General features: G+C 42.7%; 1 long non-coding RNA gene across 1 annotated transcript in view; it reads left to right on the top strand.

The window, feature by feature from the left end:
* The first annotated feature begins 1,095 nt into the window (after positions 1-1,095).
* Positions 1,096-27,998, top strand: part of LOC119823250 — an 83,082-nt gene continuing 56,179 nt past the window's right edge. Inside the window, exon 1 of the long non-coding RNA XR_005286924.1 lies at positions 1,096-1,290. This is a non-coding gene — a long non-coding RNA (uncharacterized LOC119823250). The remainder of the gene's footprint in view (positions 1,291-27,998) is intronic.

The following is a 27,998-nucleotide window of genomic DNA, read 5'->3' as shown; positions in this document are numbered from 1 at the left end:
CTCTCCAAAGTTACAGTCTCCAATAATGTTTATGACAATCGTTCCATTGTTAGTCTCTATTAATGTATTGCCAGGAACTGCATAAGGACTTTGGGTTCTGAAAGAAACAGTTTTATGATGTTGGGTTGACTAGCAGGTACTATTCAGAGGCACTAATGCATAGCTAAACGAGTGAAGACTGTTGAATCAGACAGGCCTAGGCATCAATGTATGGCCCAACAACTCCTTTCTAAATGAGTGACCTTGGGTACGTTTTTTAACCTCCTTTGGTCTTGCTTTCTGTAAAAATTTGGGTGTAATCAGATAGCTTCTGTAAAAAATTCAGCACCGTTTTTGGCATAAAATACATCCACAATAAATGATAGTAGTTATTACTGTCAACTACCAAGGACCAAAGACACCCCCACCCACCTCAGCTAAACAGTAAGGCGGCGAATCCGGATCTGACGGACAACACCGAAGTACCCAATAAGATGCCAGGAAAAAAACCAAACAAACAGTGGAATCAAACCAATGGCATGGGCCCTTGTTGTTGGCCGCTTTCTGGCTGTTCCACCAATAGTTTAAGGATGTGGCTTGGGAGCGACACCCTGACAGTCCAATGACGCACAACCAATCCACTTCAGCTCTTCGGAGGGGATAAATCAAGGAGCTGGCACGTTTAGATTCCGTTATTAGTGCAGTCTCGAATGGAGAAAGGAGCTTGCGAGAAATAGCGCCTGAGAGAGGCACTAATGAGCTAAAAAACGGAAAAGATGATGACTGCGCTGGCCGAGCTCGGCCGCCATCATGCTCTAGTTTCCCCTTCGTTTCTCTGGGTCGGCGACCGAGGAAGCGGCCTCTGGGATGCTGAGGGGGTGTGTCCCCTCATGATTGGCGCAGGCCGCTCAGCCAACCCCAGCTCGGCAAACGGGAAGCACTTAGCCAATGAGGGGAGACGGCAGCGGCGAGGACTTAAGAGAGGCGGAACAGCATTTTGACGGGCACAAAAGTTAGCCAGTGAACAGCAGAGGCATCCTGTCTGCGACCAATGAGGTGGGGCTGTGGGCTGGCCCCCGAGTGTTTGTGTTGTGGTTTTGGGGGAGGGAGGCGGAGGGGAAAGTTTGTTTATTTTGTTTTTAGTTTCGGGGGTCCCCGAGCTTCGGGAAGGTGAAGCGAGCGACCGTGACACCCCTCGCCTTTCAGCCTCCCCGCGATGTCGCCTCCATAGCTTACGGAGAAGCGGAGACCGCGGTCACCGCTGGGCTGCACAGCGGAACGACGCACACTCAGAGCCGGCGCGGCTCAGCGGTGAGTGAGGACTGTGGGCCGCGCGGGCCTTCCTCTTCCTCGCGAGCCGCCGGGCCGCGCGGGACCGCCCAGGGTGGGCGACCGAGGACGCCCTCGGGAGCGCGCGGCGCGGCGGGGCCCGGTGAGGCGCAGCGCGTGCGTGTCCTCGCGGACGCGCGCGGCGGGAGCGAGCCGGGCGGCGGGAGGGGCGCGAGGATGAGGCGGGAGCGAGCAGGGCCGGGGTGGGCCGCGTCGGGCCAGGGCGCACGCCCCGGGCGCTCGTCCCGGGCGCGCTGTGGGGATCGCGACGTGTGTAGTGTTGACGCCAGGCGGGGGAGGGGTGTGTGAGGGACGCGCGGTCACGTCGGTCGCGGCGGCCCGGGCGTCCTGAGTAGCGGGGCAGGGACAGACCGGCGTCACGCGCCGGCAGGTGTGAGCCGTGGAAGGGCTTCCGGGTGGGCCAGCGGCTGTCCGACCGCTTCGCGTCGCCTGGGGCCCTCGGGACTGCGAGGCCCTCGGAGCTGAGTCTGCCTGGCGGTGGGGCGCGAGCATCCGGTGTCCCCGCGCGGCGGGCGCGCAGGCTTGTGTGCGGGACCTGATGGCGGGGTCCCATGGCCATCCCGCGAGAGCTGCGTGAGGTGCTGCGGGGAAAGGCGAAGCTCACTTTGGACGAAGAAACAAATGAGTGGCGGAAGGATGACAGGGTTGGAAACAACCCTGGGGAGGGTTTGCCACCTTCCGTTGCTCCTGCGCCCTTTAATTTCAAACTAACGGATTTCTTAGTCCACAATGGCTAACTACCTGCTCCAGCGAAATTCACTGCAGTGGCTAACGACACCCAGTGACAGCAGCTTTGGACACGTCTCCCATCTGGGACTTTTAGCTTCATGCTTTCTCATGTGTCTTTTGACTCATTGAGTAAAGAGTACCAACCAAAACGCCGTGAATAAAACATCATGAGTATGTTCTTAACAGTTAAACACAGCAGCAAGCAAAAGTCGCACATCCTCGCCCTTTGTCATGGTTTAATACTGTTTCTCTCCGTGTGTGAGAGTTCAGTTCTTGACCTTAAAACTGTATGTGTTTATGGCGGGTCGTAAAGAGAGAGGACGCGGACAGTGGACGTTGTCTTGCACTTGTGCAGTGCGAGGCATCGCTGTAGTAGGTGGCAGAGCTGTCATTGTAGTTGGCCCTCCAGGTAGGCACATTAACCAGTATCCAGAATACAGGTGAGACGTCTCTGTCCCACTTGGGATGCAGAGGTGAGGATTGGGATGCCTGCCAGTGTTTTCCTGTTTTGGTTGGTTGGTTTCTTGAGACAGGGTTTCACTGTGTAGCCTTGGCTGGTCTGGAACACAGAGATCCACGTGCCTCTGCCACTTGAGTGCTGGATTAAAGAGGCCCGGCTTAGATCTTTACCGTTTTTAAGGGATGTCGTAACTTGATTATTGGAGCAGTAGTTTCTGATAGTACTTAAAGGAGTAAGGTAATGGTCTACGCTGAATGTGTGTTAAACCATCATACCCTTGAAATCTTACCCTCAAATAGAAGTTCTTAAATGTTTTAAAATCAGGGCAATACTTTTGTTTGAATGTCAGAATTGGCTAACATTTGTTGTGTGCTTACAATGTTCCACCCTCTCTGTTACTTTTGAAATCCGTACCTCAGGCATAGGGGCAGACACTTTCATTGTTTACAGGGATGAGGACAAGAGCTATACAGCTAGGGTTAATCTTTGGTCTGTTTGGTTTTGTTTGTTTGTTTGTTGCTTGTTTTATTTTTGCTTCCTAAATTTTCCAGAGGGAGAAAGGCAGAAGGAGCACTGAGAAGCAGAGAAAGATAGGAAAGGAGAATCCACTGGTAATATAAGGTTGCCTGTACCTGGCTTAAGAATTTAATGTTAAATTGAGACCACTCTTGTTTTAGAATTAAGCACCTTAAAAAAACAGAAATACATCTAACTTTTGTTTTTTAATTGACATATTCATTGCATGTAGTACTTCGAAGCTCTTTTTTCTTTGATTTTTTTTTTTTTTTTAGAATTTATTTCCTTAGGTCTTGCTATGTGGTCTTGCTGGCCTCAGACTCATGCTCCTTCTGCCTCAGCTTCTCCAGTGCCTGAATTACAGATCTTTACCACCATGTCTCAAGAGCCAGTTCATCGTCCTCTCTCCCTTCTGCGTGGTGTTGCTTGGTTTGTTTGTTTGTTTTTTAAATTTCTCTTTCTATATCCCAGGATGCCCTGGAGTTCCCTGTGTTGGTCAGGCTGGTCTTGAACTCTTGGCCATCGTCCTGCCTTAGCCTTCCGAATGCTGGGATTACAGGTGTAAGCCACCATGCCCAGCTTCTTTTTTTTTTTTTTTTTTTTTTTTTTTTTTTTTTTTTTTTTTTTTTTTTTTTTTTTTTTTGGTTTTTCGAGACAGGGTTTCTCTGTAGTTTTTTTAGAGCCTGTCCTGGAACTAGCTCTTGTAAACCAGGCTGGCCTCGAACTCACAGAGATCCACCTGCCTCTGCCTCCCGAGTGCTGGGATTAAAGGCGTGCGCCACCACCGCCCGGCTATGCCCAGCTTCTGAAGACCCTTTCTTCCTGTCTCTGTCCACTGATCCTTATTCCTGCTCAGGTCTCTGAGAGCTCCTGTTCATTTTTGTTGTTAGCAACTTGTGATTCGGGGCCACGTCTGTTTTGTTTGCCCCGTCACCAGAGCCTGTCCAAGTGTCAGGTATACAGCAGAGTCCTGGAAATATTTCTTGGTTATGTTATGAATTTGGCTTTTACTCTTATTGTTATTTTTAAATTTCTTATAGCCTTGTCTGCCTACCTCCTCCTGGTAGTGTTTGATACCACTCTTTTTTTTTTGAGACATGATTTCTCTTTGTAGTCCTGTAGACCTACTCAAGCTATAGACCAAGCTAGCCTCGAAGTCAGTGATCCGCCTGTCTCTTCTGCTTTAATCTGCTGGGATCAAAGGTGTGCACCACCACTGCCTGCTTAATGCCACTCTTAAGAGAGCTTGCCACATAAAGATAGATGTGAGAATCCTGTGTTGAGCTTGCTGAGTTAAGTGAGCGTTGCATCCTGGTCCTTCAGCCTGGGTCAACACTGCACCTGTTACTCTTCTCTTGTCCCAGCTGCTTGTGATTTCTTTCTCTCTTCAGCATGTTGCTTCTAGAGACCTCGTATAGGTTCCAGCCGAGCAGCCTGCTTGCCCTTTGACATTTGCTGCCTTTGACATTGACAACTGCCTCTAGTGTTTCACCCCTACACGTTGCCTCCACACTAATCTTCCTGAAAGATTGCTTTATGTTTTCTGCTCCTTCCCAAATCCACCACAAACACTTAGATTGGAAATCCTCAATGATGTTTTATTGCTTAAAGGGTTTAAGTGCTTTAGCCGGCTATTTACAGATCTTTGGACTAGTACTGTCCAATAGAAATAGAAAGCAAGCCACAGATGTAGACCACATATGTAATTGAAATTTTTCTAGTAGCCACATTAAAAAGTAAAAAGAAAGGATGAAATTGATTTTTGTAACATTTTATTCACCTTAAAACATCCAAAATCTTAGTATTTAAATGTGTAATTACAAAAAAGAAAAGTTCAAAAAACTAGTACTGGGATATTTTAACAGTCTTTTTTTTCATGTTTAATGTTTGAAACCTAGAATGTGTTTTTCACTTATTACATCTCAATTCACATTAATCACATTTCAGGTGCTCTATAACCACGTGTCGTTAGTGGTTACCTCATTGAGCAGAATAGAACTGAACTATGCCTTCAGCATTGCTGTTCAGACCTAGGTAGTGCCAGCCACCGTACTCTGCATACCCAGTTCCCCTCACCTAGAAACGGCTTCATTATCTAGACTTGCTAAATTTCCTTGCTGAGAAACACAGGGGAACCTGAGAACTCTAGTCTTTAATTCTTAACATCCTCTAGTTGTGCACATGTGTACAGATGTGTATTTGAATGTATGTAGTATGTACCCACCTAGTCCAGAAGAGAGCACTGGAGCTGGGAGCTAGACACAGGTGGTTGTGAACTATCCATGTGGATGCTGGGATCTGAACTCTGGGAAGGCTGTAAGTGCTTTAATCTTCAGCCATCTCTCCAGCCCCTTATATGGAAGTTTTTAACATTGTTTTTCTTTTTTTTTAAGATGAGGTCTCTTTTGTTGTCCAGGCTGGCCTGGAACCCCTGGGCTCAAATGATTCTCCTCCCTCAGCCTGCGGCATAGCTAGGACTACACATAATACATCACCATATCCGATTTAATGTCTTCTTTTCATACTATTTTTTTAGAATGCAACTGTTTATAACTAATTTGTGTTGTAATCACAGGTGATAAGGCACAAGCACTGACTCATGATTACTTGATGAATTAGAACCAGTGCCAGCAGCACATAGCCTCCCTCTTTTCATCCCTGTGTACCTGCTGAGTAACAGCATGATTGCCCTGCACGGTGTGTGTGTTGACATCTTCCCCCTTACATGTCCTGAGTACCGAGCTTTGCCTTCCTCATTTTTGTTCCTGACCTGGCGTGTGCTAGAAAATCGATTTATTTTGAACAAATGCCACCTTATTAATTTATTATTATTTTTAGACAGGGTGTCTCTGTGTAGACCTGGCTATTCTAGAACTCTCTATGTAGACCAGGCTGGCCTCAGACTTACAGAGCTTCAATCTGAGTGCTGGAATTAAAGGTGTGCACCACTATACCTGGTCTACATGTACTTTTTTTTTTTTCGAGACAGGGTTTCTCTGTAGCTTTGGAGCCTGTCCTGGAACTAGCTCTTGTAGACCAGGCTGGTCTCGAACTCACAGAGATCTGCCTGCCTCTGCCTCCCGAGTGCTGGGATTAAAGGCGTGCGCCACTGCCGCCCGGCTCTACATGTACTTTTTAAATCTTTCTAGCTAGGTAGTAAATGCTGTGTCCTTTGAAGACAACAGATCATGAATCGTGAAAGATCATAGAGATTTTTGAGGGCAGTGCTAAGGATTGGTTGAGCCTGGGGCTTTGTAAATGCTGAGCACTGGCATTCTACCATTGAGCTAAATCTCCAGCTCTCTGCCATGCTTTTATATTTCTCCTTCTTTGAGTGTATATTTGTGTCTCCCGTCCCACTGAAGTATTACTGACATTCTGAAAGCTAAGATATTTAATGTATACAACTTGGTATATTTGAAGTAGATTTGCTTTTTTTTTTTTAAAAAAAAAGTAACTTTATATTGGGCATGGTGATGGATGCCTTTAATCCCATCACTCAGGCTTACACATGTGCTCATGTTCTGTGTATACTTGCACGGATGCATACACACATGTCACATGTTGATATAGACTTGCACATACTGTACATATATACCACACGTATACACGGTTCCCTCACACAAAATAATAAAACACACAAGCAACTGTTTATATATATTACAGTTTTCATTTTGATCAGAAAGTTAGCAGGTGGGTGTGGTGTGTCTTAAATCCCAGCACTAATGAGGCAGAGGCAGGAGGATCTCTTGAGTTCTAGGCTAGCTTGGTTTGCCTAGCAAGTTCCATTCCAGCCAGAGCAACTTAGTGAAACCCTGTCTCAAAATGAATGAATGATAAAGTAGTAGTAGAAGTTGTTATTTGCATTCTGGTGTGGTGGTCTACACCTATAATCCCAGGTACAGGCGGGAGAGTTACAAGTTGCTCTGGGCTTTATAAGGAAGCCTTGTCTTAACTGCCCGTCCTCCCCCCAAAAAAGATGTTTAACTTTCTTGAGACTTAGTTCCCTTGTGGTTTGTAAACTGGCTGTGAAAGCAGTTTCAGAGACAGAGCTCCAGAGTAGTTCCATGAGTATTGGCATCCATGCACATGCCTATCCAGAGCCACAGCCAAGATGCAAAGTCTGAACTAGAAGTCAGAAGTCCTGGGTTTGTTTGTGGTGCTGATACTTGCTTGAGTGCCAGCTGGGTTCCAAGCACAGAAATGTCTGAGAATTCAAAAACTAGAGTGAACAAAGTATAAAAAGTCTTTTAGAAGCCCCTTTCACACAGAGGTGAGGTGATTATTCTTCCGAGGAAGATTTCATTTCTCACTATGCCTTTATACTTTCTTTACGTGTTTATATCTTAGGGTATATCATACCATGTTTCTAGGTCTGTCTGTTCTACTAGATTGTAAGCTTTAAATTAAAAAAATAAAGCTTATTGTGTGTTTTTGGGTGTGCCTTTGCTGTAGTATTCGAGTGGAAGTCAGAGGACAACGTTGTAGAGTCAGTTCTTTCCTTCTGCCTTTATGTCTGTTCTAGGGATTGAACTCAGTTTGTTCAGCTTGTGCAGCAAGCATTTTTATCCACTGACCCATCATGCCAGCCCAGTTTAAGATTCCAAAGACCAAGACCTCTACGTTTCCAAGTCCTCATTGCACTGTGCCTGCCATGTTATAGGCATTCAGTGATCTAGAAATGCCTCAAACAAATGATTTAGTTTGGAGGCTAGATGTAGCTTAGTTGGTAGGATGCTTGCCTAGCATGCACAAAACCCTGGGTTTGATTCTTAGCACTTTCTAGAACCAGGTGTGGGGGCTGAAGAGATGTCACAGTGGTTAAGAGCGCTGGTTGCTCTTCTAAAGGATCTGAGTTCAATTTCCAGCACAAACATGGTGGCTCACAGTTGTGTGTAACTCTAGTTTCATAGGATCAAACATGACCTTCTTGCCTCTGCCGGCAATGCATACATATGTGCAACCCACACAGACATACACACAAATTTAAAAAATTAAAAGTCTTGTGTGGTGGTTTATACTTGTAACCCCAGCATTCAGAGGTAGAAGCAGAAAGATTATAAATTCAGTGTCATCCTCAGCTATGAGGTAAGTTTAAGATTAGCATAGGAAACTTGGAGACCCTATTTCAAAAATAAAACCAATAACCAAATTGCTTAGTTTTATAATGCCCTCATTTATTTTGGCATCAGCTAGAGAATTTTGTACTAGGTAGTTATAGGAGAATAATCTTTTAAAACTACACATCTATTCTGAATGTGTTTTACATCAACAGAAAACATTTACCTAGAAAATCAAGTATAGTCAGGAGGAGGGGTGCATGCTTGTATGATAAAACTTTCCTGGAGAAATGCAGCACACATACTCACCCCGGATAAAGATTCCACCACTGACCAAAGTGTGGCTGCTACCCAAATCCAGCTTGGTGAACCAGTGGGTTTTATTGGGTTTATAGGGGCAGAAATGACTCAGTAGCAACTGCATCACCAACACTCCCCGCCAGCATGAGTGCCAGCTCATGAAAGGTGGCAAACCCGGAGCACACTGTACAACCTGCAGGCACTTCTTCGGGTTGGAGAGTTGGTCTAAACCTCTCCAGGCAGCTGAAAGTACTTTCCACTTTCTCCCTCCCTCCTCCCCCCATTGTTACATGTATACCTTTTTGGTATTGATACATGTGGAAGTCAGAGGACAACCTGTAGAAGTTGGTTTCTCTTCTTCCACCCTGTGGATCCCAGAGATGGAACTCAGGTGGTGAGGTTTGGTGGCAAGGGCCTTCAGCTGTTGAGCCATCTCTAACTCCTCTTTGTTTTTGATCAGGATCTGACTACAAAGCCCAGGCCAGCTTCAGACTGGTGACTTTCGTATTTTCACCTTTCAAATGCTGGAATTATGGGCATTTGCCACCATACCCAGGTCCCAGGTTCTTTTATTATTACTACTTTTAAAATTAAGTTTAAAGATTAATTTATGTGTATGAATGTTTTGCCCACATGAATGTTTTTGCATCATGTATGTTCCTGGTACTCACAGAGGTCAGCTGAAGGCATCAGGCCTCCTGGAACTGAAATTATAAATGGTTACAAGCCACCATGTGGGTTCTGGGTACTGAACCTAAGTCCTTTGCAAAACCAACAAGTGCTTTTAACCACTGATCCAGTACTTCATTACTTCTTTAATGCTGGGATCAAACTCAGCATTATACCTGCAAAGCAAGCATCTACCACTAAACTCTACCCCAACCAACTTTCACCTTTTTTTTAAAAAAAATATCCGATTGGGCAGTGATGGTAGTGCACACTTTTAATCCCAGCACTCAAAAGGCAGAAAACAGGTGGATCACTGAGAGGCTAGCCTGGTCTACAGAGTGAGATCCAAGATCCAGGACAGCCAGAGCTACACAGAGAAACCCTTTCTTGAAAAACCAATATATATAATTTTTAGTTGTGTGTGGGTATGTATGTGCATGGGAATGTGGGTTCCCATGGAGGCCAGAAGGGGTGTTAGATCCCTTGGAACTGGAATTATAGGCAGTTATGAGCCACTTGATGTGGATGCTGGGACCTGAGCTCAGTCCTCCATAGGAGCAGCAAGTGCCAACTGGTGATCCATTTCTGTAGCCCCCTTCCCCATATAAGAATTCTTAAAGACTTTCTGAAATCCTTTCCAGGGAAGATAATCATCACAAGGAAGAATGGTGCTGGTCTCTTCTTATTACTGCACTTGTTGGTGTAGAGGACCTGTAAAGCATGCAGTGTCAGGTGTAATTAGAAAGTGGTGACTCATATCAGCCTATCTGTAGGAGCTGTGCACAGAAGTGACCTTCTAGATTACCTGTTTGAGTGCTGATGCCATCTCTGTAGGGCCAGCCATTGAACAGGGAAATGGTGAAAGGTTGAACAGGAAGGACTATCCAGAAGGGCCTCTAGGCATGTGTCTTGGGGAAGATGATTCCCAGCTTGAAGGTCTTTGCTTATCTCCTAACTCTCCCAAACTGTTTTAGTCTGATTCCATTCCCAAGTAGAGTTGAAGAAATGGAGATACTACTAGAAAGTTAGTTTACTTCCTTCAGTTATTCCTGTTTAATTTCAACAGCTTTTTCTCTAGTCCTCTTCTGTGTTAGTCAGCTTTACATTATTGTAACAAATCACCTCCAAAGATCCAAAGATTGGAGATAAATCAACTTTTTTTTAAAAAAAGGAAAGGTTTGGACTAGGGGACACTTAACCTAGGATGTGTAAAGTCCTGAGTTAGATAAAACAGTACTGAAGGTAAATAAAATGGTTATTTTATCTCACAGTCTCATAGTTTGGGTAGTTTTAGTCCTTGATCAGTTGGCCTGAGGCAGAGCTGCACATTATGGAGGAAGCCTATGATAGAAGGAGCCTTCACCAAATGAGGGCTAAAAATAGAAAGTAGAGGAAGAAGAGGGCCAGGACCGCAGTGTACCCTTCCAGGGGACATTCCCCATGACCTAACTTACTGCTCACCTATTAATAGTGTTGTGGGTTAGAGACAGCCTTCAACAAGTCCAATCAATAGTACATTCTGACTGTCTTACTCTCCTGCTGGGGGTAGGTACTGCTCCCACCCCGCTCACACCATCTTTTGCTTCTTTCATTTTATAATCACTACATTTTTTAAAGGAACAACCATGGTGTGGGATGTGGTGCACACATGTGTAATCTTAACATTTGTGGGATAACAATTATTTTCAGAATTGCAGGTGACTAAGGTGGTGCTGATTACACTCAAAAGATGGTATAGTTGGCTGACTTTAATGTAAATTTCTATGTAGTCTATGTAGTTACTTATTGACCCAGATTGAAAAGAATGGAAGAAATAATAGGTAAGGAGAATATTGGCAATGAGTATAGTTTATTCTGTAACACTGTTCTAGAGTGTCTTTATTAAAAAAATAGGTAATCTTGGAGCTTAAAAATTAGAAGTGGGGGGCTGGAGAGATGGCGTAGGTGTAAGAGCACTGACCGTCCTTCCAGAGGACTCGGGTTCAATTCCCAGCACCCACATGACAGCTCACAACTGTTTATAAGTCTAAGATCTGACACCCTCACACAGACATACATGCAGGCAAAACATCAATGTACATAAAATAAAAATAAATAAATTATAAAAAAAATTAAAAGTGGGGACTGGGTGGTAGCGGTGCATGCCTTTAATCTCAGCACTTGGGAGGTAGAGGCAAGTGGATCTCTGTGAGTTCGAGGCCTGCCTAGTCTATAAGAGCTAATTCCAGGATAGCCTCCAAAGCTACAGAGAAACCCTGTCTCGAAAAACCAAAAAAAAAAAAAAAAAATTAGAAGTGGGGCTAAAGAGATGGCTCAATAGATCAAGTGCTTGCTGTGCAAGCATGAGGACCTGAGTTCAGGTCACCAGCACCCATGTAAGAGCATGTAGGAGTATGCCTGATAGAATGTGCCTTTAACCCAGAACTGGGAGGAGAAAACAGGAAGGTCCCAGGGCTCACTGCCCGCCAATCTAACCAAAAGGTGAGAGACCTTATCACAACATAAGGTGGTGTGTGATGGAGAAGGATACCCATAGTTGACGTTTGGCCTCCACATGCACGTGCACGCCTCACATGTGCACATATGCATGCACCACTAGTGTACAAAGTAGAAAGTAACCCTGGCTAACATTCACAGCAGATCAGGAGAAATGTCTAAAGCAGCTGCTAGGCACATGGTTCTGATCTGGAGAAAGAAATCTAAGTAAGAAACGAGACTGCTGTTCTGAAGGAACTGCCTTTCGCCTCCTGTACAAATCCTGCTGATGGTGCATCAGGCTCAGTGATATCCTTTCCATGAGATGTTTTACCCAGGAGTATGTCTCTGTCGAGTTTCTAAATATAGTCTCTGGTTAGATGAACCATGGATTACACACTTTAAAATACTCGTTCACCACCTACACTTTTGTGTTTCACTCCAAAAGTTTTGTATTTTTACAGCAATATGCTTAACATTTATGATGTTTTATTTGCATTTTGGCTCAGTCCCCTTAAAAAAAAACAGTACATTCATTATTATACTTAAACAGTGTGGGGATCTGGGAGCCACAAGTCACTACAGAGAGGTCTTGTGTGTATTCTGTGCGCCTAATATATGGCTGGCTTGCTGGTCAAGGGGAAATGCTACTTGTAAAACACACACACACACACACACACACACACACATTTCCTCTCTCTCTTTCTCTCTCTGTTTCTCCCCAAAACACAGTGAAAGGCTCTTTGTAGGACTAACAAAAACAAAACAAGAATGAAAATGAAAGACATCACATTTCAAACCAGTGATGTCTGATTTGAAATGTTTAAATGGGACCCTGTGCTCCCTGTATGGCTTGTGACTCTGCCTCAGCACTTTGTGCTAGGGCCTGCACTGATGCCATGCTTGCTTTGGAAGTTGATGCGCTCAGCATATTTACCGCACTGAGGAATGCGTATGGCATTTTTTGTTTGCCTTTAACCTTTTTCCCATCCTTGAGTCTGAAGACTCATTCGGGTTGCTTCTCAGAAAGGTAACTCCAGAGACTAGAGTACATCCTCTGCCTTACATTCTTGTGAATTGTTGACTCTTAGGTCCCCTCACTGGCCATCAGTCTTCTCAGTACCAGGATCCTGAAATCTGGTGATACTGATCTTGAAATGTGTCCCGTTTTCCTGTGGCTTTGTGTTTGTTTTGCTTTGTTTTTTTGAGACTGGGTTTCACTGTGTTGCCAAGGTTGGCTTTGTACTTGAGGTCTTCCTGCCTTAGCCTCAAGGTGGCTAGGATTCTACCACTGCACTCTAGTAGCTTTGGTGTGGACCTCTGATTTCTGTTTTCAAGCCATTGTCTTCAGGCTATGTCTGGTTTATTCAAGTAGCTGTCTGCCTGTTGTCCCATTCCTTTTTACTCAGAAAACATTTCCTACCCACTGTTTTCTTTTCTCTCATTCAAAACTGTGTACTTTCTCATTCTAGGAAATCAACACCTATCTGAGCCAGATGCCTTTACTTTTTCCATCCCTGACTTCTGGTACAGTCTTTGCTCCATTTTCCATATGATATTTTTTCCCCTTTTGGCTCTCTTTCTTTTGAAGGCTTGATTTATGTAAAATATTCTCCCCACGTCTGCTACCAGTCTCTTTTTTTTCTCTTACTCTCAAGTTTTCCGGGACTGAAAAGCTGGCTCAGGGTAAGTGCTTGCTGGGCAAGCATGCAGACCTGAGTTCAGCCACAGAGCACACATCTGTCACTGCAGGACTGAGCAGTCAGAGACGGGCAGGTACCGGAGCTAATAAGCCAGCCAGTCTAGCAGAAATAGCAAGCTCTAGGTTCAATGGGAGAGCCTGTCTCAAAAAGGACAGTGGAGAGCAATGGAGGAAGATAGCCAGTATCGATCTCTGGCCTCTACATGTGCACATACAGGCTATTGTAATCATGCATATGCATAAGCAAAATTTTCTGTAAACTTTGTCTTCCTTGAAATATTTCTTTGGTTTTTCGAGACAGGGTTTCTCTGTGTAACCCTGGCTATCTTGAAACTCATTCTGTAGACCAGACTGGTCTTGAACTCAGATCTGCCTGCCTCTGCCTCTTGAGTGCTGAGATTAAAGGCATGTGCTACTGCATCTTAGCTTGAAATATTTCTTAACCATAGGCCTTCTTCAGTTTGTATCCAGAGGCACTTTTTTTTTGGGGGGGGGGCAAGATAATAGGTGCAGTTTATTATTCCATATATATGCAAAAGAAAAAATATGATTTTATAAAATAATACAAAGTGATAGATATTATATGTTGTGGTCACTATTAGAGGTCACATTAGACTAATATGAAGAGCCTATTTGATGTCAGATGAGAAGACAGTTTAGGAACTCCAAAGAATAGTGGAAAAGAGAAATGAGCATGTGACAAAACATAGTTTTGCTCAGAACTGAGTATTTGAATTCTAATTTTTTTCTGAGGTTTGAACCAAGGGTTACCACAACAAGGACTCTACACTGAACTGTATCCATAGGCTTTTAAAAAGACCGTGTGTGCGTGTGTGTGTGTGTGTGTGTGTGTGTGTGTGTGTGTGTGTGTGTGTACATTGAATCATTGAATGCAATGCCTGGTGGAGACCAGAAGATGGTGTTGTGAGCTGCCCCAGGTGAGTACTTAAAACCAAACTTGGTTCTCTGCAAGAGTATTATGGACTCTTAACTCCTGAGCCATTAATCCAGCTTTTTTGTCTGTTTTGTAATTGATATAATGAGAGTATAATGAACTAGGCAAACTTTGTTAATTTAGTTCATTGATTCTAGTGACAGTTTTATATAATATATATTTAAAAGATACATTTTATGTGTGTTTGTGAGTGCCTGCGTGTATGTCTGTGTGCCATTTACAGGGTTACAGATAGTTGTAAGCTGCATCATGTGGGTGCTGGGAATCAAACACAGGTTGTCTGGAAGAGCAAGCTGAACTTTTAATCATGAAGCCATATCCCCAGCCACTACAGATCTTATATTTATAAATATAAATATTGGGCCAGCAAGTTGGTAGGTCAAGGTACTCATCAAGGCTGATGATCTCAAGCAGTCTCTGAGTGCCACATGGTGGAAGGAGAGGATCGAATCCTATAGTTTGCCCTCCACACAGGGACCTAATATAATAAATTTTTTTTGTTTGTTTGTTTTTGTTTTCGAGACAGGGTTTCTCTGTAGCTTTGGAGCCTGTCCTGGAACTAGCTCTTGTAGACCAGGCTGGCCTCGAACTCACAGAGATCCGCCCGCCTCTGCCTCCCAAGTGCTGGGATTAAAGGCATGTGCCACCACCACCCAGCTTGTAATAAAATTTTTTAAAAAGTATAAATACATCATTTACAAAGGAAGATGGTTTTATTTTCCATTCTTCAAGTCTGATTCCATTTCTTTTTTTTTTCCTCTCTCATGGTTTATTTTTTATTTTTATATTTAAAAATTTCCATCTCCTTCCTTCCTCCTCCCCCCTCCCTCCCCTTCTCCTCCCCCTTCCCTACCCTCCTTCTCCCCCTTCCCTCCCCTCCCCTCCACCCATACCTTTTCTTATTATGCTAGCTTAGACTTGAGGTATTATGCTGAGCAGAAGTGGTGAGATTGAACATTCTCCCTCAGTCTTTGGTGAAGAGCATTTAGTTTTGTACTACTGAAACCTTTATTAGGTCACAAATTAATCATTCCTTTTTGAGAAAAAATCTCATATGCAGCCCAGGCTGCCTTGAACCCACTATATAGCTAAGGCTGGACTTGGAGTTCTTCTTGCCTGCCTGTCCCCTGCCACTACTGCCTGACTCCTAGGAGTAAAGGCACTGGCCACTACGCCCCACAGAATTAATTAACCCCTTCCTTCCCCAAGTCATTCCCTTTGCCTCTTTCTTTAACTCTCTTTTCTCTTTCTCTATTTTTCTTTCTTAGGTTTTTGGGAGATTCTCATTAAGGCCATCTTGACATGGTTGTTTTTTTGTGGGAATGCTTTAGTCCAAATTCAGATTATCTAGTAATTATAATAGTGTTCATATTCTCCATCTTAAGCGAGCCTTGGTATTTCTCTGTTTTGCTTAAGTTGTCAAGTTTGTTGGTATGACGCTGTTTATAACGTTCTCGTACCAGCCTTTTTTTCCTTTTGAGATTTATTTTATTTATGATTGTGTGTGGCTTTGTGCCTGCATTTGGATGCAGGTACTCACAGAGGTCAGAATAGAAGGTAAGCGGAAACTGCTCGTTTGCATCCCAGGTGCCTAGACCCGAATAATCACACAGAAACTATATTAATTACAACACTGTGTGGCCATTTAGCTTAGGCTTCTTATTAAGTAACTCTTACATCTTTTTTTTTTTTTTGAGATAGGGTTTCTCTGTAGCTTTGGAGCCTGTCCTGGATCTAGCTCTTGTAGACCAGGCTGGCCTCTAGCTCATAGAGATCTATCCGCCTGCCTCTGCCTCCTGAGTGCTGGGATTAAAGGTGTGTGCCACCACTAACTCTTACATCTTAAATTAACCCGTTTCTATTAATCTGTGTATCGCCCGGAGGCTGTGATTTACCTTAAAGGTTCTGGCAGCCTTTCTTCTTCGACAACTACATGGTGTCTCTGAATCTGCCTGCTCTTTCTTTATATCTCTGTTCCGATTTCCCGCCTGGCTTTACTCTGCTAAGCCGTTGGCTGAAACAACTTCTTTATTAACCAATGGTAATAAAACATAGTCACAGCATACAGAGGGAATCCCACATCAAGAGAATATCTGATCCCTTGGAACTAGAGTTACAGGCAGTTGTGAGCCACCCAACCTAATGCTAAAGACTGAACTCAGTCCTCTGCAAGCATGGTATGCATTCTTAACCGCAGAGCCATCTCTCCAGACTATCTAATCAGTCTTTTAATAGATCAGTGCAATTTGTATAGGCGCAGCACTCTTTATTTAACTGGATGTGCATTAATTTTATTGCTTTTCACAAAGAACCAGATTTTATTTTCATTGACTTAATTTATTAAATGTTTATTTAGTTAGTTTTGGTTTTTGTGAGACAGGTTCTTACTGTATAGTCCAGATGAACCTTGAACTCAGCATTCTCCTGCCTGTTGGTTAAATTTTTTATTTGTCCAAAGATTCAGTATGAAAATCTACATGACCTGAGTTTTATATCGTAGTAAAACAAATGCACTGAGGAGAGGACATGTGGAAGCAATTGATTTTTCTGCTGAACACAGCCATTTATAGTCTCATTCCAAGATTTCTAACGTGCTACTATTTTCTCATTCCATTCCAGTAGTGTTCTGTTGCCCAAACCTGTCATCTCCATGCAGTCCTACACCAAAGATTCCATAAAAAACAGGCCTCCGTACTATTTATTGAGCATGCCTGCGACTACTTAATTTCAATGATAATTTTTTTGTCATCACGTGTCTTTATTTGTACTGAGATTGAACCTGGAGCTGTGCATGTTAGGCAAGTACTCTAAGTTAAATTTCTAGTCGTTTTTATTTTATTAAGATTTTTTGCTGGTCAGTGGTGGCGCACGCCTTTAATCCCAGTATTCGGGAGGCAGGGACAGGTGGATCTCTGTGAGTTTGAGGCCAGTCTGCTCTACAAGAGCTAGTTACAGGACAGGCTCCAAAGCCACAAAGAAACCCTGTCTCGAAAAACCAAAAAAAAAAAAAAAAGAGAGAGAGATTTTTTTTTTTTATTGCCACGTGGTGGTGGTGCACTTATTTAATCCCAGAACATGGGAGACAAAGGCAGGCTGATCTCTGAGTTTTAGGTCAGCCTGGTCTTCAGAGCAAGATTCAGGACAACCAGAGCTACACACAGAGAAACCTGTCTTGAGAAACAAACAAACAAACAAACAAACAAAAAAGATTATTTTTATTAGTGTGTGTCTGTCTGTCTTTTTGTGAGTGGATACTATGTATGTGCAGGTGCCCAGAAATGCCAGAATTGAGTGTCCTGTCCTCTGAAACTAGAAGTAAGGTGTTTGTGAGCCACCCAGTGTGGGTTCTGGGATCTGAACTTTAGCTCTTGGAAAAGCAGCAAGTGCTCTTAATCACTTGAGTCATAGCTCCAGCCCCTTCTTTGTATTTTGAGAAGATCTCATTAAGTAATCTGGAGTATCCTTTAACTCCCTTAGTAGGCAGCCTTGTATTTGTGATGTTCCTTCATAGGCTTCCCAAATAGCTGGAATTGTACACTTGTGAAACCAGGCCAGCTTTAGTGTGACTTTTTTTTTTAATTTTTTTGAGACAGGATTTCTCTAGCTTTGGAGCCTATCCTGGAACTCATTCTGTAGATCAGGTTGACCTCAAACTTACAGAGATCCACCTATCTCTGCCTCCCAAGTGCTGGGATTAAAGGCGTGCACCCCCACTGCCCAGCGTTAGTGTGAACTTCTTATCTAGGAGTATTTAACTCAGCAGTGTGACTTTGTTACACATGGCATCAGATTAGTGGACTTAGAACTTCGTTAACTTTTTCCTATTTTATTTCCACTCTGATATTTAATATCTTCATTTTGTGGTTGGGTTGAGTTTTGTCTCTCATTTTTCTGGGTAGATGCTGAACTTAATTGAGAACTCACATTGGATGTGCTGTAAATCACTCTTAAATTTTGCTTTAGTTTCAGTCCCAAAATTTTAATGAGTTTTGATATTCATTAGTTTAAAATACTTCCTAACCTTTTTCTTTCTGATGAGTTGATTTTGAGACTATATGGAGGTTTCTACATATTTTCCTATTATTGATTTTTTGTTTTGTTTTTGTTTTTCGAGACAGGGTTTTTCTGTGCAACAGCTCTGGCTGTCCTGGAATAGTTGACTTTGTAGACCAGGCTGGCTTCAAACTCATAGATCACGCGCCTCTGCCTTCCAAATGCTGGGATCAAAGGTGTGTGCCACTGTGCCTGGCTCTACTGTTGACTTGTGTTTTAATTCTGTTGTGATTAGAAAACATTCTGTGTCTGTGTTCAGTCTTCCAAGTGTAACCTCCAGAATTGGTGCCTTCTGGAAGAACTCACAAGGCTAAGGCTGCAGTTACACTATTACTAAGATTTAATTAGGTCAAAGGTGGAAACCACAATCAGCAAAGGCTTCCAAGAATGGATTCAGATAAAGCATATATAGTTCTTCTAGAATCAGATTGTGTGAGGTATGGTCTACCTGGGGAGCTTGCCTTATGTGTAAAAAATAAAAATAACCCACAGATTTTTATTAGCAATCTTGTCAGATAGACATCATCTACCTAATGTGTATCAAAGTTTGAGGCCAACTTAGATTATAGAGTTGAGATCCCTGCCTCTTGTTTTTTTTCCCTTTTTTTTATTTTTTGGTTTTTCAAGACAGGGTTTCTCCATGTAGTCCCAGAACTCACTCTGTAGCCCAGGCTGGCCTCAAACTCAGAGAGCTGCTTGCCTCTGCTTCCCAAGTGCTGGGATTAAGGCATGCACTATCACTGCCGGTCAAGATCCTGTCTCAGTTAAAAAAAAAAAATAACTGGGGCTGGAGAGACGGCTCAGAGGGTAAGAGCACTGGCTGCTCTTCTAGAGGTCCCGAGTTCAATTCCCAGCAACCACATGGTGGCTCACAGCCATCTGTAATGAGACCTGGTTCCTTCCTTACCAGCAGTACATTGTATGCTTAGTAAATAAATAAATAAATAATCAATCAATCAATCAATCAATCTTTAAAAAAATTAACTATGTATTCAGTTGTTACATATCAAGTCCGATATTTTCTCCCAGCAGTCCAAATTCACAGTCTCTACATGATAAGAAAGTGTTCTGCCTCTGGACTAAAACTTTAGTATATTGCTTTTCTTTAAAATAAGGTACTGGGGAGCTGGATGTAGTGGTGCATGCTTTTAATCCCAGCCCCCAGAAGCAGAGGCAGGAGGATCTCTGAGTTTGAGGCCAACCTGGTCTATAGAGCCAGTTCTATAGGCAGGGCTACACAGAAATAACTCATCTCTAAAAAACATAAAGTAATAATAATGTTAAAATAAAATGAGGTACCTGATATGACTCTATTCAGTGTTAGGCAAATGCTGTGCCACTGGGCTGTATCCCTAGTGCTATTTACTTTTATCTCAAGTCCTGGTCTCAGTAAGTTACTAAGGCCTTTGGTCTTGAACTTTTTCCATAGCCCAGGCCGACCTTGAACTTGTGATCCTCCTGCCAGAACTTCTCAAGTAGCTAGGATTACAGGTTGTTCCACGAGGCTATGTTTTGAGTGTTTGTTTGTTTGGTTTGATAAATTTTGTTTTTGTTTGTTTGGTTGGTTGTTTTTTAAAGACATGGTGTCTCTCTGTAGTCCTGGCTGTCCTAGAACTCACTCTGTAGACCAGGTTGGCCTTTGACTCAGAGGTCTACCTGCCTCTGCTTCCCAAGTACTGGGATTAAAGGCATGTGTCACCACTGCCCGTTCATCATGACTGCTTTTATTTTATCTATTGTCTGTCTGTCTGTCTATTTTGCTTGCAATGTATGCTTGCACACCAAAAGAGGGCACCAGATCTCATTATAGATGGTTATGAGCCACCATGTGGTTGCTGGGAATTGAACTCAGGACCTCTGGAAGAGCAGCCAGTGAGTGCTCTTCATCTCTGTGCCATCTCTCCAGCCCTTTTTTATTTGTTTGTTTATGACTGCTTTTAAACATAAGTAGTTTGGGTCTTTCTTCCATCCCAGAGATGTTCTCATGTTTGCTGTGGTGACGTGAGACTCACATTCGGCTTTGTCATTTCTGGCATGTTAGTGTAGGGGAAAGAGAGGAGTGAGAGATAGTTTTAAAAATTAACCAATTATAGGCACAAAGGTTTAAAGATTTTAAAAATTTTATGTGTGTGGGTGTGTGCCTGGATAAGTTTATGTGCACCATGTGCGTGCAATACCCATGGAGATCGGAGGGTACTAAACACCCTGGTGTTTGGGAGCCCCCTGACGTTTGTGTTGGGAACTTAACTTGGTCCTCTGCAAGAGCAATGCATGCTTCTGACCACTCATATCTCTAGCCCATTTTACTAAAACCTTATTCAGGTCAGTAGTCCTTTATTGGAAACTGAAATCTCTATGTATTTAGAATTCAGAACTTGTCTTTTTAACTTTGGAAAGCTAATAATCCTCCATTTAGGATTGGAGATGCTGCAGCCCCATGGTAGAGCACATGCCTACCATATGTAAGGCCCTGGGTTTGCTCCCCAGGAGGGGAAATCGAAAGCCTGTACCATATACTGTGTGTCCTACAGGGTCAGGTCAGGTCGTCCCACTCAAATACGTTAATATTTTGGCAGTCACAGTGTAGTTTTTCTTAATAAATTGGGTAGACTATAAATAGTATCATGTCTGTTCAGGTCAGATTGTGCTGCTAGTCAAATTCACATTGAGTTTTGCCAACAAGTGAATTTACAGAAAACTTTTTGTTTCTACAGGTTTTTAGCTTTTGGGATTGTGAATGTAAGAGGGATTATGTGGACTGTGTTTATTTTCTTAGCTCTCATATTTGATTACTTTTGTCACCTTTAGAAAGTGAAGCTTGCATCTCTTTCTTCTTCAGTAGGATATGAGATTAAATCTGTTCTCTACAGTGCAGTTAATAGGAGTTAGGAAACCTCTTCACAAAGCTTGACACCTTAGGCATGTGACACCTTCCCGGCTCCTTTCTGTGCATGGCTGACTTGAGCAAGGACTCCCGGTTCACTCTCCTGCATACTTCTTTTAGAGGTGCTCTGCAATAATGAATAGTAGAAAATAAGATTTTAAGCATCCATGTATTACCTAATAGATTTTCTTTCTCATGCAGGAGTGGCCGACTTTCTCTGGACTTACCTTTCCTATTGTCAGTCCATGTAGTAGCTTAAAAATAAACATTTGTGGGCTCTGGGTATAGCATTGCAAATAAATGTTTGTAAAGGAAATTCATTCTGGGGTAAAATTCTAGTACAATAGCATAGTGTAGAAGTACAATAAAATTCCCACATCTTTTTGTTGTTTTTAAGACAGGGTTTCTCTATGTAGTCCTGGCTGTCCCAGAACTCAGTGCTGCGTGCTTCTGCCTCCCGAGTGCTGAGAGTAAATCATGTATCACCATGTTTGGCTTTACCCCATTCATTTTGGACCATTTGTTTTTTCACCAGTTAGGATTTTTTTAAGCCAATTCTTTCTTCTTTTGTTCAGACTTTGTAGGGCACAGTTTGAAGGAAAAACAATTTTAAGATTTATTTATCTTATGTGTTTAACTCTTTTGCCTGCATATATGTATGTGTACTTGGTTTGTGCCTAGGGCCTTTGGAGGTCAGAAGAGTATGTAAGATCTTCTGGAACTGGAGGTATAGATGATTGTTAGCCACCATGTGGGTGCTGGAAACCAAACCACCAAACCTGGGTCTACTGCATGAGCACCAAATATCTTAACTGGTGGGCCAGTTCTCCAGCCCCGAAGATTTTTTTTTTTCCTTTTCAAAGTGGTGGTTTCTCTGGAAACCCTAGCTATCCTGGAGCTCACTTTGTAGACCAGACTGGTCTCGAACTCAGAGATCAGATTGTCTCTGCCTCCCAAGTGCTGGGATTAAAGGCGTGCCACCACCTCCTGGCCACGATATTTTTTCATTTCATTCATTCATTTTATGTGTGTGTGATAGAAAGAGAGAGAGAGAGAGACGGAGACAGGCAGAGAGGGAGAGAAGGAGAGGGACAAAGAATGGGTTCACATGTGCCACAGTGTACAGCTTGAGGAAGGGTGTCAGTTCTCTCTTTGTACTATGTGGATCTTGTGGATTGAACTCAGGTCCTCAGGCTTAGCAGTAAGTGTCTTTACCCACTGAGCTATCTTCTCAGCCCAAAATAGTCTGGTTGGGGATTGTAATCCTCTTGATTGATTTTGTGTTCATTCTGTAGGTTAAACTATGGAGATAATCTTTTCCAACACCAGAAAAAAACAGAAGAAAAAAACCTCTTCTTCATTGATGATGTAAAACTTGACCATAATGCTTTCATTTAATTAATTAATTTATTCATTCATTCATTTTGTCAAGACAGGGTTTCTCTATGTACCCCTGCCTGTCCTGAACTCATTCTGTAGACTAGGCTGGTCTCAAACTTACAGAGATCAGCCTGCCTCTGCCTCCCAAGTGCTGGGATTAAGGGTGTACGCCACCATCACCCAGCTAGTTTTTATTTTTGGTGCTGTAGAACCCAGGACTTTATTACATGCTACAATATGTTCTACCACTGAGCTACACTCTCAGCTAAAGTTAATTTTGGAGAAATAAAACCGTGAATTAAGACTGACACAGACACAGTGGATTTGTCTCCTTTCTGCTGGTCCATAACATACCTTACAGAAGAGGACAAGCATAGTGCAGTCTCTGCACACTTGGGTAGACCTACTGTGTAACAGAGTTCCAGGCTAGCCTGAGCTACACGAGGCTTCCCTTAAAAATATGAGGGTGGGGGAGGTGAGACAGGATTTCTCATCGTAGCCTTGGCTGTCCTGGAACTTGCTTGGTAGACTAGGCTGGCCTTGAACTCACAGAGATCCGCCTGCCTCTGCCTCCAGAGTGCTGGTATTAAAGGTGCATGCCACTACCACCTGGCAAGTTTAGCTCTTGACACAGTGTTATTTATCACTCAGTTTGGGGGACTTGAGGGTAGAGGTAGGGGCCCATGATGTAGCCCAGGTTTGCCTGGAACCCACATCAATACTGCCTCAGGCTTTCCAGTGCTGGGATTACAAGAGTATACAGCCATGCTCACTTTTCAAAACTTAGGCTGAAGGACAGGAGAGATGGCTCAGCAGTTCTTCTCTTCTAGACAACCCAGGTTTCATTCCCAACACCCACACAGTAGCTCACAGCTGTCTGTAACTCTAGTTTCAGGGTATCTGGTGCCTTCTTCTGGCCTCCACAAGTGTCAGGCATGCAAGTGGTTCACAGATGTACATGCAGGCTAAATACCCATAAACATAAAATAATAAACTAAAATAAATTAGTCTGGAATAGTTCCAGGTGCCTGGTTTCTTGATCCTCCTTCAGGGCCCGCATGCTGTTTTGCTCATCCCGTGTCCCTGCATTGACTTCTGAGGCTCAGCTCCAGGGTGTCCTGTGGAGAAGCCTTCCTTCCTTGTCTCCTCATTAGACTTTCCTGCTTCTTCCCCTTGTGTGTGTGCTCATGTTAGTGCGGTTTTTCATAGTGGTCTGCAGTATAGTGTATAGTGAACATCTGGAGGTACAGATATCTTAAGGCTTGGCATTCAGATTACATTACCTAAGTGTTCAACCTGGCTTTATTTCATCACACTTTGTGACCTGCAACCATTATTTAATATTTCTAAGCCTCAGTTTCTGTAGGTACAAAATGGAGGTAATAATTGTGATTCCCTCTTTATAAGGTTGTTGTGAGAACCGAATAAGACAGGATCTCTGAAATTCTTAGCCCTCTTTCAACACACATGAGGCCCTCAGTAAGCACTGTATATTATATCTGTCACCACTAGACTTTGTATAAGACTTGCTTTTATTTATCTCTGAAACTTAATCCTTCACCCAGAGTCTGGCAGGGAGTAGATTGATGAATAAATTACCAGTTGTCCTCAAAACTCCCCTTCCTGTTTCACTTTCTTGGTGGTACCATCCTTTTCAGTGCCATCCTTGACTTTTCTTCTCAGTCAAAACAAAAATTGACTGTTTATCATGAACCAGGCACTGCACAAGGCCCTTGCTCTGTAAAGAGAAACGTATAATCTCTACCCACTGGGCCTTGCGGTAGAACAGGGAAAGTCATTTAAAAGAAAGTAGGAACACTCATGGTTCTACTTCTGTGCATATTTGTAAGATCTCAAAATAAGTTTTAAGTAAGTACTTAGAAAATATTGTATATTGTGAAGAAAGTAAATAAAGTCTGTGTGTGGTGCTATCAGGGAGCCACATAAGAAAGTGGTCAGGGAAACCCAGGGAGTTTACCTTTTAAGCTGAGACTGGAAATTGAGAAGCAGCAACCATAGGAGAGGGTGTTTCTGGCAGAGGTAGTAGCAAGTAATATGCCATGGGAGAGAGCCTTGGCTGAGTCAAGAAACTCCAGTGTTGTGTTGCTAGTCTGGGAAGTGAAAAAGGGTGGAGAACTGGTTCTGAAGAACAGGTAAGCGGCATCTGTGCCAACCAGGACCTGGAAGACAAGAGAAGGGGCTGACAGGGTGATTCAGTTTCAGGATGCTGCAAGATTTCTTCGTCTTTCTCTTGGTCTTGGGAATGGACCCAGGACCTTGAGCATGATAAGTGCTCAGTGTACCATAGAACCATATACACCAGTTCTGTTGAAGAACTTTAAGTGGAGAGTAAACCAGTTTATATTTTGTAAAGTATGTATCAAAAAGACTGAAGGGATACAAAGGTGGAAGTTGAGTGGCCAGTGAGAAACTTAGAGTAGTTTGGGGAAGAAATGATAATATTGAGAGAGATGAACACATTTTGGGAATAGACTCAGTGAGACTTACTGATAGATTGAAAATAATATAAGAGGGGATAGGAATAAAGTATCTTGCCTGAAAGTCTTCTGTGGTGGTATATGCCCATAATCACAGGTAAATATCAGAATTTCAAGGTCATCATGGATTACATAGTGGATTCAAGGCCAGTCTATGCTATAGAAGACCCTGCTTCAAACCCAGAAACAAATAGTCAAGATTTCTAACTTGAAAAGCTACACATTGTATTATTTACTGAGATTAACTGTGGGGAAAATCAGAGTTAAAATTTGATCCAAGTCCAAGATGCTCTGAGGCACCTGGTAAAAATGTCAGATAAGTAATTGAGCATAGGAGAACTGGAGTTAAAAAGTTCCTAGCTACAGATACAAATGTGAAAGTTTTAACGGTGGAAGAGTTACAATTAAAACACAAGAGTGGATGGTGCCATTTTAATGAGGAAGTAAGTAAAAAGGGGATTGGAACTGAGTTCTAAATTATTGTTAAAGTTTAGGGATAAAGTCAGAGGAGAGTGAAAGAGAAAAGAGAAAAAAAGACAAAAAAAATCAAGAGAATGAAGGATCATAGAGGCCACTGCATTCTCAGTCAGTGCCTGGCTAGGACTGTTGTTCGTACTTTTTTTGGTTGAGTGAATTAAAGAATGATCATTTAAAGAAGGGGGAACGATGCTTCTAGATGAGGGCATGAGCTAGTCATTGGATTGAATGTTGCTAGAGATAGAGGCAGAATTCTTGCTGTAGAATGTATTGAACAGAGTGTGCATGGGAGGTGAGAAAGTGCACGTAGCAGCAGACTTCTGACATGACAGTTTGGCTGTGAAGGGAGCAGAGAAAGAGTTTTAGCTGAAGGTGATACAGGGTGACACAGGGCCAAAGAATTTTCCCCCAAGTAGGTATTCTCATTAATTCATATTCACCCTCTCTTTTATAGGTATCTCTCTTCTTCCTTTCTCTTTCCTTTTATACTCCCTGCTTCTTTTTCTTGACAGCATCTAACTTTGTAGCCCAGTCTGACCTCAAATTCTCAATCCTGCTTCTGCCTTCTGACTGCTTGGATTACAGGGATGTATGTGTACTATGCCTGTATAGAGGAGACATTCTTGAACTTCAGAGTTGTGGAGGAGAGTGTTTTCTTGATTGCAAGATTGGAGTTCAAGAGAGAGGGCCAGGAGTATCCATGGTCTTCAGAAGGAGGAAGATAAAAAGGGAAGGAAGGATACCTGTTTGGTCAGGTCACAGAACTAACTGGTCAGGAGTAGAAGACAGGCCACTAGTTGTGTTACAGCTTTTTAGTTCTCAGTGAAGGATCAATATCAGCTGAAAGGCCAAGGAGGGTGGTGTGGTACAGGGAAGGGACAGGAAATAGAGGAATTGGAAAGCCACCTTGCTAGAGAAATCTGGTAAGACTACAGATTAAGATTGAGTATCCTTTTAGAAACCTTGAGTATATAGTAAACACTGAATTATACAGTAGAGTATATAGTAAATTGAACTGAGTGCTTATCGCTGCCCTTGTCATAGAGAAAGCAGTTTCCCAAGCCTGGGGTTGTAGGACTGGGAGTGTAGCAAAGCAGAGTACTTGCCAGCATGTTTGATCTCAGCATTGGGACAGAAAAGAAAAAGTAACCCTACTTTGCTGAGTCCAGAATTGTGATATTTGAGAGGAGGAACCTTGGAAGAGAGTTGGGAGTTTCTTTATAGGAATGGTTATTTGATTAACTGTGAAATACAAGTTTAAGAAAACTGTTAAGTGAAGGAAGAGAAAATGGGTCCAAGGAGTAGCTAGTGTCATGGCAGTTACAAGGGACATTTGAGTAAGTCAGCTAGAAAGTCAAACAGAAAACTATGGAGGTAGAAAGGGGGTTAAACAGCTGCTTCACTTTCATTCTTTTGTAGTGAATATAAGCTACAACTAAACTTCCTTTTATTGAGTTAAAAATTTCCCAGCTACTGTTACTTAAAGAGTCTTTATAATATCACATTTGAAGGGGCTTGGAGTAAAGTGCTTGTTGTACAAGCTAAAGGACCTACGCTCAGGTCCCTAGTACTCATATAAAAGCCAGGTGTGGCCATGTGCATCTGTAACTTCAGTGTTTGGGTGCATGGGAGAGACAGGTGGGTTCTGGAGAGGCTCGCTGTCCCGTCAGTCTGCCTAAGTCAGGGAGCTCCTGGATCAATGACAGACATTGTCTCAAAAATACAGTGGAGAATGATAGAGGAAAGACACCCAGTGGATCTCTGTCTTCCACCCACTTTCATCCATACATACAACATTAAGAAAATGAAAAACAAAAATCCAAAACATCACATTAGAAAGCAGCTCATGCAAAGCCAGATGGTAAACGTGGAACCCAGTTGACAAGACAGAAGTTTAATATGCGGTTTGAATAGCTGCTTTCTGCAGGTGCCTTCTGAAATGTTTCCCATTTTCCTTCTCACTCAGTTTTGATTAACACTTCCATGTAGTTAAGAAATTTTTGCTAACTATGTAAGCATAGATGTTGATCTGTTTTAGCTGATCTTATTGCTGATGATATGTTTTGGAGTGTTTATAAGCATAAACACTCTTTCCAAACATTTTGATTTGGTTAGAACATCTTAAATCATTGCTGAACTGCTAGCTAGAGTGTTGTCAGTTAATGATATCACATACTCCAGAAGTCCTTCCCACTTACACTACCACAAAGGCAGATGACCACTGTGTTGTTAGTGAAAAAGAAATCTTCTTTGGCTTATTACAGCAGCCTCAAACTTTTTCCCCACTTGCATGTGCTTTTACCAAGAAGGAATAAATTAGACAATTTATAATGGAAATGTAACTTTGCTTTAGCCTAATTAAGATTTATTTTCTCTTGCACATCAGAAAACTGAGAAGTAAGTAGTAAAGGAAAGGCAAATGTAGAAACTCCACAGCTTGTTGCTGCCTGTGTTCCTTTAATTCGTTCTAGGTGTACATCTCTTGATGGTGGCAAGGCGATTTCTCTTCTT

The sequence above is a fragment of the Arvicola amphibius genome, chromosome 9 (assembly GCF_903992535.2).
Source record: "Arvicola amphibius chromosome 9, mArvAmp1.2, whole genome shotgun sequence".
In the NCBI taxonomy this organism is placed as follows: Eukaryota; Metazoa; Chordata; class Mammalia; order Rodentia; family Cricetidae; genus Arvicola; species Arvicola amphibius.
The sequence above is the reverse complement of the archived record's forward strand: the minus strand, read 5'-3'. Positions and strand labels throughout refer to the sequence as shown.